This window comes from Pseudophryne corroboree, chromosome 1, assembly GCF_028390025.1.
Source record: "Pseudophryne corroboree isolate aPseCor3 chromosome 1, aPseCor3.hap2, whole genome shotgun sequence".
NCBI lineage: Eukaryota > Metazoa > Chordata > Amphibia > Anura > Myobatrachidae > Pseudophryne > Pseudophryne corroboree.
The window spans coordinates 263,924,416-263,935,055 of NC_086444.1; the positions used below are offsets into that span (position 1 = coordinate 263,924,416).

Consider the following 10,640-nt stretch of genomic DNA (forward strand, 5'->3'; position numbering starts at 1 on the left):
GGGGCTGTGTATAGTGCTACTGGGTGTAATATGGGGGGGGCTGTGTATAGTGCTACTGGGTGTAATATGGGGGGGAGGGGGCTGTGTAAAATGTAGTGTAATGTGCTGCCGGGTGTAATATGGGGGGGGCTGTGTATAGTGCTACTGGGTGTGATATGGGGGGAGGGGGCTGTGTAAAATGTAGTGTAATGTGCTGCTGGGTGTAATATGGGGGGGCTGTGTATAGTGCTACTGGGTGTAATATGGGGGGGCTGTGTATAGTGCTACTGGGTGTAATATGGGGGGGGCTGTGTATAGTGCTACTGGGTGTAATATGGGGGGGAGCTGTGTAAAAATAAGAATTTACTTACCGATAATTCTATTTCTCGTAGTCCGTAGTGGATGCTGGGGACTCCGTCAGGACCATGGGGAATAGCGGCTCCGCAGGAGACAGGGCACAAAAGTAAAAGCTTTAGGATCAGGTGGTGTGCACTGGCTCCTCCCCCTATGACCCTCCTCCAAGCCTCAGTTAGGATACTGTGCCCGGACGAGCGTACACAATAAGGAAGGATTTTGAATCCCGGGTAAGACTCATACCAGCCACACCAATCACACTGTACAACCTGTGATCTGAACCCAGTTAACAGCATGATAACAGCGGAGCCTCTGAAAAGATGGCTCACAAAAATAATAACCCGATTTTTGTAACAATAACTATGTACAAGTATTGCAGACAATCCGCACTTGGGATGGGCGCCCAGCATCCACTACGGACTACGAGAAATAGAATTATCGGTAAGTAAATTCTTATTTTCTCTGACGTCCTAAGTGGATGCTGGGGACTCCGTCAGGACCATGGGGATTATACCAAAGCTCCCAAACGGGCGGGAGAGTGCGGATGACTCTGCAGCACCGAATGAGAGAACTCCAGGTCCTCCTCAGCCAGGGTATCAAATTTGTAGAATTTTTCAAACGTGTTTGCCCCTGACCAAGTAGCAGCTCGGCAAAGTTGTAAAGCCGAGACCCCTCGGGCAGCCGCCCAAGATGAGCCCACCTTCCTTGTGGAATGGGCATTTACATATTTTGGCTGTGGCAGGCCTGCCACAGAATGTGCAAGCTGAATTGTACTACACATCCAACTAGCAATCGTCTGCTTAGAAGCAAGAGCACCCAGTTTGTTGGGTGCATACAGGATAACAGCAAGTCAGTTTTCCTGACTCCAGCCGTCCTGGAAACCTATATTTTCAGGGCCCTGACAACATCTAGCAACTTGGAGTCCTCCAAGTCCCTAGTAGCCGCAGGTACCACAATAAGCTGGTTCAGGTGAAACGCTGACACCACCTTAGGGAGAAACTGGGGACGAGTCCGCAGCTCTGCCCTGTCCGAATGGACAATCAGATATGGGCTTTTGTGAGACAAAGCCGCCAATTCTGACACTCGCCTGGCCGAGGCCAGGGCCAACAGCATGGTCACTTTCCATGTGAGATATTTCAAATCCACAGATTTGAGCGGTTTAAACCAATGTGATTTGAGGAATCCCAGAACTACGTTGAGATCCCACAGTGCCACTGGAGGCACAAAAGGGGGTTGTATATGCAGTACTCCCTTGACAAACTTCTGGACTTCAGGAACTGAAGCCAATTCTTTCTGGAAGAAAATCGACAGGGCCGAAATTTGAACCTTAATGGACCCCAATTTGAGGCCCATAGACACTCCTGTTTGTAGGAAATGCAGGAATCGACCGAGTTGAAATTCCTCCGTGGGGGCCTTCCTGGCCTCACACCATGCAACATATTTTCGCCAAATGCGGTGATAATGTTGTGCGGTCACCTCCTTCCTGGCTCTGATCAGGGTAGGGATGACCTCTTCCGGAATGCCTTTTTCCCTTAGGATCCGGCGTTCAACCGCCATGCCGTCAAACGCAGCCGCGGTAAGTCTTGGAACAGACATGATCCTTGCTGAAGCAAGTCCCTTCTTAGTATCTCTTGAAGTTCCGGGTACCAAGTCCTTCTTGGCCAATCCGGAGCCACGAGTATAGTTCTTACTCCTCTCCGTCTTATAATTCTCAGTACCTTTGGTATGAGAGGCAGAGGAGGGAACACATACACCGACTGGTACACCCACGGTGTTACCAGAGCGTCCCAGCTATTGCCTGAGGGTCTCTTGACCTGGCGCAATACCTGTCCAGTTTTTTGTTCAGACGGGACGCTATCATGTCCACCTTTGGTCTTTCCCAATGGTTCACAATCATGTGGAAGACTTCCAGATGAAGTCCCCACTCTCCCGGGTGGAGGTCGTTCCTGCTGAGGAAGTCTGCTTCCCAGTTGTCCACTCCCGGAATGAACACCGCTGACAGTGTTATCACATGATTTTTCGCCCAGCGAAGAATCCTTGCTGCCATTGCCCTCCTGCTTCTTGTGCCGCCCTGTCTGTTTACGTGGGCGACTGCCGTGATGTTGTCCGACTGGATCAGCACCGGTTGACTTTGAAGCAGAGGTCTTCCTAGGCTCAGAGCATTGTAAATTGCCCTTAGCTCCAGTATATTTATGTGGAGAGAAGTCTCCAGACTTGACCACACTCCTTGGAAATTTCTTCCCTGTGTGACTGCTCCCCAGCCTCTCAGGCTGGCATCCGTGGTCACCAGAACCCAGTCCTGAATGCCGAATCTGCTGACCTCTAGTAGATGAGCACTCTGCAGCCACCACAGAAGAGACACCCTTGTCCTTGGAGACAGGATTATCCGCTGATGCATCTGAAGATGCAATCCGGACCATTCGTCCAGCAGATCCCACTGAAAAATTCTTGCGTGAAATCTGCCGAATGGAATCGCTTCGTAAGAAGCCACCATTTTTCCCAGGACTCTTGTGCATTGATGCACTGACACTTGGCCTGGTTTTAGGAGGTTTCTGACTAGCTCGGATAACTCCCTGGCTTTCTCCTCCGGGAGAAACACCTTTTTCTGGACTGTGTCCAGAATCATCCCTAGGAACAGCAGACGTGTCGTCGGAAACAGCTGCGATTTTGGAATATTTAGAATCCACCCGTGCTGTCGTAGAACTACTTGAGATAGTGCTACTCCGACCTCCAACTGTTCTCTGGACCTTGCCCTTATCAGGAGATCGTCCAAGTAAGGGATAATTAAGACGCCTTTTCTTTGAAGAAGGATCATCATTTCGGCCATTACCTTGGTAAAGACCCGGGGTGCCGTGGACAATCCAAACGGCAGCGTCTGAAACTGATAGTGACAGTTCTGTACCACGAACCTGAGGTACCCTTGGTGAGAAGGGCAAATTGGGACATGGAGGTAAGCATCCTTGATGTCCAGGGACACCATATAGTCCCCTTCTTCCTGGTTCGCTATCACTGCTCTGAGTGACTCCATCTTGATTTAAACCTTTGTATGTAAGTGTTCAAAGATTTCAGATTTAGAATAGGTCTCACCGAGCCGTCTGGCTTCAGTACCACAATATAGTGTGGAATAATACCCCTTTCCTTGTTGTAGGAGGGGTACTTTGATTATCACCTGCTGGGAATACAGCTTGTGAATTGTTTCCAATACTGCCTCCCTGTCGGAGGGAGACGTTGGTAAAGCAGACTTCAGGAACCTGCGAGGGGGAGATGTCTCGAATTTCCAATCTGTACCCCTGGGATACTACTTGTAGGATCCAGGGGTCCACTTGCGAGTGAGCCCACTGCGCGCTGAAACTCTTGAGACGACCCCCCACCGCACCTGAGTCCGCTTGTACGGCCCCAGCGTCATGCTGAGGACTTGGCAGAAGCGGTGGAGGGCTTCTGTTCCTGGGAAGGGGCTGCCTGCTGCAGTCTTCTTCCCTTTCCTCTATCCCTGGGCAGATATGACTGGCCTTTTGCCCGCTTGCCCTTATGGGGACGAAAGGACTGAGGTTGAAAAGACGGTGTCTTTTTCTGCTGAGATGTGACTTGGGGTAAAAAAGGTGGATTTTCCAGCTGTTGCCGTGGCCACCAGGTCCGATGGACCGACCCCAAATAACTCCTCCCCTTTATACGGCAATACTTCCATGTGCCGTTTGGAATCTGCATCACCTGACCACTGTCGTGTCCATAAACATCTTCTGGCAGATATGGACATCGCACTTACTCTTGATGCCAGAGTGCAAATATCCCTCTGTGCATCTCGCATATATAGAAATGCATCCTTTAAATGCTCTATAGTCAATAAAATACTGTCCCTGTCAAGGGTATCAATATTTTCAGTCAGGGAATCCGACCAAGCCACCCCAGCGCTGCACATCCAGGCTGAGGCGATCGCTGGTCGCAGTATAACACCAGTATGTGTGTATATACTTTTTAGGATATTTTCCAGCCTCCTATCAGCTGGCTCCTTGAGGGCGGCCGTATCTGGAGACGGTAACGCCACTTGTTTTGATAAGCGTGTGAGCGCCTTATCCACCCTAAGGGGTGTTTCCCAACGCGCCCTAACTTCTGGCGGGAAAGGGTATAACGCCAATAATTTTCTATCGGGGGAAACCCACGCATCATCACACACTTCATTTAATTTATCTGATTCAGGAAAAACTACAGGTAGTTTTTTCACACCCCACATAATACCCTTTTTTGTGGTACTTGTAGTATCAGAAATATGTAACACCTCCTTCATTGCCCTTAACATGTAACGTGTGGCCCTAATGGAAAATACGTTTGTTTCTTCACCGTCGACACTGGAGTCAGTGTCCGTGTCTGTGTCTGTGTCGACCGACTGAGGTAAATGGGCGTTTTAAAGCCCCTGACGGTGTTTGAGACGCCTGGACAGGTACTAATTGGTTTGCCGGCCGTCTCATGTCGTCAACCGACCTTGCAGCGTGTTGACATTATCACGTAATTCCCTAAATAAGCCATCCATTCCGGTGTCGACTCCCTAGAGAGTGACATCACCATTACAGGCAATTGCTCCGCCTCCTCACCAACATCGTCCTCATACATGTCGACACACATGTACCGACACACAGCACACACACAGGGAATGCTCTGATAGAGGACAGGACCCCACTAGCCCTTTGGGGAGACAGAGGGAGAGTTTGCCAGCACACACCAAAACGCTATAATTATACAGGGACAACCTTATATAAGTGTTTTCCCTTATAGCATCTTAATATATAATAATATCGCCAAATAAGCGCCCCCCTCTCTGTTTTAACCCTGTTTCTGTAGTGCAGTGCAGGGGAGAGCCTGGGAGCCTTCCTAGCAGCGGAGCTGTGTAGGAAAATGGCGCTGTGTGCTGAGGAGAATAGGCCCCGCCCCCTTTTCGGCGGGCTTCTTCTCCCGTTTTTCTGACAACCTGGCAGGGGTTAAATACATCCATATAGCCCCAGAGGCTATATGTGATGTATTTTTAGCCAGCATAGGTACTTTCATTGCTGCCCAGGGCGCCCCCCCCAGCGCCCTGCACCCTCAGTGACCGTTGGTGTGAAGTGTGCTGAGAGCAATGGCGCACAGCTGCAGTGCTGTGCGCTACCTCATGAAGACTGAGAAGTCTTCAGCCGCCGATTTCTGGACCTCTTCTCTCTTCAGCATCTGCAAGGGGGTCGGCGGCGCGGCTCCGGTGACCCATCCAGGCTGTACCTGTGATCGTCCCTCTGGAGCTAGTGTCCAGTAGCCTAAGAAGCCAATCCATCCTGCACGCAGGTGAGTTCACTTCTTCTCCCCTAAGTCCCTCGTTGCAGTGAGCCTGTTGCCAGCAGGGACGGATCTAGACTTTTCCTTTAGGGGGGGCGGTGTACTGTTTGGTTGTGACTCCTCCCATCTCCAGTCATGACTCCTCCCCTCTCCAATCATGACTCCTCCCATCTCCAATAATGACTCCTCCCCTTTCCATTCCCGACTCCTTCCCTCTCCCATCCTGACTGCGCTGGCAGGGGTCAACCTTAATTGCAGACACATCATGAGACGGTGTTACGCATGCTTAACGACCTTGCCCTGTGATGGGCGGCCCCCAGCATGTGAGGAGATGAATGCAGATCTTGCTGCGTATGCAGCGATCTGCGTCCATCTCTGAATAACCCACTGTGTGTATAAGGTGTATATAAAACATAAATGCAATCTGTGTTTAGACTTGGGTCCCATCCAGTGGCAGATTTTCTCTATGGGCTCCAGGACTGGAGCCCCCCCAGTAAAATCCACCGCCTTAGCTAAGTGTCAGTGAGCCAAAAGTAGTAATGCTACCATTACACCATCTGTGCTGCTGCTGTTTGGAGATCACAACACAAAAGAGATCAACCTAGCTGGGTATAAGCGGATAGAGACACCCGCCTATCAGTGGCGTAACTACTGCCCCCGCAGCCCTCGCGGTGGCTTGGGGGCGAGGGGCTGCGGGGGCGCCGCCACTGATTTAGAGCAGATTGACATGCGGACGAACGTCCGCATGTCAATCTGTTGTCACTAGCCCCCCGCTGTGAAGTAGGGACACGGAGGCCACAGCGTGCGCCTCTCCTGTGTCCCTCTGAGTCTCCGGCGTGTCGGGGGGGCGTGTCCTATGAAAAGGGGGCGTGGCTTCGCGGAGGACCCGCGATCGCGGGCCACGCCCCCGTTTCGTCACTGAGGGGGCATGCCCAGCGCTCTGTGAGCTGCTGGCATGCCCTCTCTCCCACTGTCTGCGCTGAATAGACGCTGTGCGCATGCGCACAGCGTCTATTCACTACTGCTCTGCTATGCAGAGCAGTGACTGTAGGAGACTCCCAACTGCCCCCCCCATCGCGGGACACTGCGTGAGGTATGCATATATGGCACTGGGGGGGCACTGAGGGGGCATATATGGAACAGGGGGGGGGCACTGAGGGGGCATATATGGCCTGAGGGGGCATATATGGCACTGGGGTGGCACTGAGGGGCATATATGGCACTGGGGGCACTGAGGGGGCATATATGGCACTGGGGGGGCACAGAGGGGTCATATATGGCACTGAGGGGGCATATATGGCACTGCGGGGGGCACTGAGGGGGCATATATGGCACTGAGGGGGCATATATGGCACTGGGGGGCACTGAGGGCATATATGGCACTGGGGGGCACTGAGGGGGCATAGATGGCACTGGGGGGCACTGAGGGGGCATATATGGCACTGGGGAGGCACTGAGGGGGCAAATATGGCACCGAGGGGGCATATATGGCACTGGTGGGGCACTGAGGGGGCATATATGGCACTGGGGGGGCACTGAGGGGGCATATATGGCACTGGGGGGTACTGAGGGGGCATATATGGCACTGGGGGGCACTGAGGGGGCATATATGGCACTGGGGAGGCACTGAGGGGGTATATATGGCACTGGGGGGGCACTGAGGGGGCATATATGGCACTGTATGTGTACCTGGCACATGGGGGGCTATATTTGGCACTGGGGGCACGTGAGCACCTGGCATTGTGGGGGAATATCTGGCACTGGGGGCATATGTGGCACTGGGGGGAGAGGCTATATTTGGCACTGGGGGCATGTGAGTACCTGGCACCGTGGGGGAATATCTGGCACTGAGGACATATGTGGCACTGGGAGCACAGCCCTAGCAACAAGCACTACCCCCTAGCAATGAGCATGACACCCAGTGCATGAACACTGAGTGCATGAAACACCTGGCAACGAGCATGACACCCTGAGCATGAAAATCCCTGGCACCGTGCATGGAACCAAGAGCACGAAACCCCTGGCAACGAGCAGGTAATTTAAAAGTAATTAGAAGCCTTAATGTAGGACTTAATGTGTAATGGGCATTACGGTGTGTGGCATAATGTATCACGGACATTGCGGTGTGTGTCAGAATGTGTCACAGGCATTACGGTGTGTGGCAAACTATATCACGGGCATTGTGGTATGTGGTATAATGTCTCAGGGGCATTGCAGTGTGGCATAGGGTATAACGGGCATTGCGGTATGTGTCACAGGCATTACGGTGTATGGTATACTAGATCACGGGCATTGTGGTATGTGGTATAATGTCTCAGGGTCATTGCAGTGTGTGGCATAATGTATAATGGGCATTGCGGTGTGTGGCATAATGTGTCAGGCATTACGGTGTCTGTATACTATATCACGGGCATTGTGGTATGTGGTATAATGTCTCAGGGTCATTGCAGTGTGGCATAATGTATAACGGGCATTGCGGTGTGTGTCATAATGTATCACGGACATTGCGGTGTGTGGTATACTATATCATGGGCATTGTGGTATGTGATATAATGTCTCAGGTTCATTGCAGTGTGTGTCATAATGTATCACGGACATTGCGGTGTGTGTCATAATGTATCACGGACATTGCGGTGTGTGGTATACTATATCATGGGCATTGTGGTATGTGCTATAATGTATCAGGGGCATTGCAGTGTGTAGCATAATGTATAACGGGCATTGCGATTCCTGTCATAATGTGTCATAGACATTACGGTGTGTGGCATAATGTGTCGGGGGCATTACGGTGTGTGCATATTGTGTCATGTGCATTATTGTGTGTGGCATAATGTCTGAGGGCCATTGCAGTATGTGGCATAATGTATACTGGGCATTACTATAAGGAGGAAAAATGACAAATAATGGAAGGGGCATGAATCAGGATTATTTTTCTTTCCTGTGGTGGCTAACGTCTGGGCGTGCAGGTTGCAAAACTGGGGTATAAGGTAGTCCATTCCTGCAATGCCACGCCTCTTTATGCGAAGCCGCGCCCATTTAAACAAAACCACGCCCCTTTTTTGCGCCGCGCGCCTTCGGCGCGCACATGTTTGTCCCTTTCCTAGTGCCAATTATGGGGGGGGGGGGGGGCGCCGAAGAATTTTTTGGCTTGGGGGAGAAAAATTTCTAGTTACGCCACTGCCGCCTATTACAGACATGTACACAGCAAGACAATGGGTTTGGATTGTAATTGCTACTAAAGTGTGCACGGGAAACAATGTTTTATTCTAGCATTGCTAGCAGCAGCAATATGGTCTGGTGACCCTATAAACAATGGGTCAAAATCTATTTTTTATTTTAGTGCCTAAAAAAATTCATTAATAGTCATGTATTTCTATGTTAATGCCACTAATTATGAGAACTAAATGTGGTGGAAAATAAAGGTCACACTCACTGGCATTTTAAATAATTTTTTAATATATCTGACGTGCTTGTACGAGTAGTATAGGTTTTCCAGTAAAGTAAGAAATGAACAGTAGTGAAATACAGTAAGTAATGTCCTGAAATCAGATACCCCAATTGAATGCAGGCAACATAAAAACTGCCCATGGGTCTTGTAAGAGGAGAATCTGTTTTTTAGCAGACCCACTGGCATTTCACATAAATGGGTCTATGGGGAAAAAACAAATCTCTTCTCTCTCTACCCACACACCTGTATACCCCTGCTATATACCCACACACCTGTATACCCCTGCTATATACCCGCACACCTGTATATCCCTGCTATGTTCCCGCACACCTGTATACCGCTGCTATATACCTGCACATCTGAATACCCCTGCTATATACCCACACACCTGTATACCCCTGCTATATACCCACACACCTGTATACCCCTGCTATATACCCACACACCTATATACCCCTTCTATGTTCCTGCACACCTGTATACCCCTGCTATATACCCACACTACTGTATACCCCTGCTATATTCCCGCACATTACAGTATATACCCACACACCTGTATACCCCTGCTATGTACCCACACACCTGTATACCACTGCTATGTTCCTGCATACCTTTACACCTCTGCAATATACCCACACCTTTATACCTCTGAAGCATACCTGCACTTACTTACACTAAGTTGCAGATTGCTGGTAGGTCTCTGGCTGGCAGGCAGTAGGTTGATCCTTGTCCTCTGGCCACAGCAGCAGGCTGGCCGTTGTCCCTCTGGCAGCAGCATCAGGCTGGTCTCACACTGCAGCCAAGGTAAGTTGAATCAAAGTAGAAATGGAACGCACAGCTCCTTCCTGCTTCCACTTCCTGTGTACACTGTACACAGACATGTTCAGCCCACCCAACACTATAGTGTTTTTCATTTGTCGACTAGCCTGTCAAGTAACTTTAGCCCCGCCTCCAACAAGCAGCCAGTTCCCGGACGGATCTCCTTTGATCATCTGTGTGGAGACACTGGGGTGAGAATCCCACTCCACAGTCAACAAACTTATCTTTATTGCCTGCCCTATGAGCCAAAGGAGTGATTGGGAAGGAGGAGAGACGCTGCGTGTGAGAGCTCTGCAGCCTCTGCTCAGCAGGGAGTACACAAGCTGGGAGGAGGGAGCGGGATTGCTGAGACACTGTCTATATCTCATCTCATCACACTGAAAGCTGCAGTGTGTTAGGGGGGGCGACCTCCCCCATCGCCCCCCTTTCTATCCGTGCCTGGTTGCCAGCAGGACTCACTGTAAAATAAAAAACCTAACAAAACTTTTACTCTAAGCAGCTCTTTAGGAGAGCCACCTAGATTGCACCCTTCTCGGCCGGGCACAAAAACCTAACTGAGGCTTGGAGGAGGGTCATAGGGGGAGGAGCCAGTGCACACCACCTGATCCTAAAGCTTTTTGTGCCCTGTCTCCTGCGGAGCCGCTATTCCCCATGGTCCTGACTGAGTCCCCAGCATCCACTTAGGACGTCAGAGAAATGTAGTGTAATGTGCTGCTGGGTGTAATATGGGGGGAGGGGCTGT

General features: G+C 50.7%; 1 long non-coding RNA gene across 1 annotated transcript in view; it reads right to left on the minus strand.

The window, feature by feature from the left end:
* LOC135056392 (uncharacterized) overlaps positions 1 to 10,366 on the minus strand; it is a 34,164-nt gene extending 23,798 nt beyond the window's left edge. The window contains exon 1 of the long non-coding RNA XR_010243977.1: positions 9,753 to 10,366. This is a non-coding gene — a long non-coding RNA (uncharacterized LOC135056392). The remainder of the gene's footprint in view (positions 1 to 9,752) is intronic.
* Positions 10,367 to 10,640: the final 274 nt, after the last annotated feature.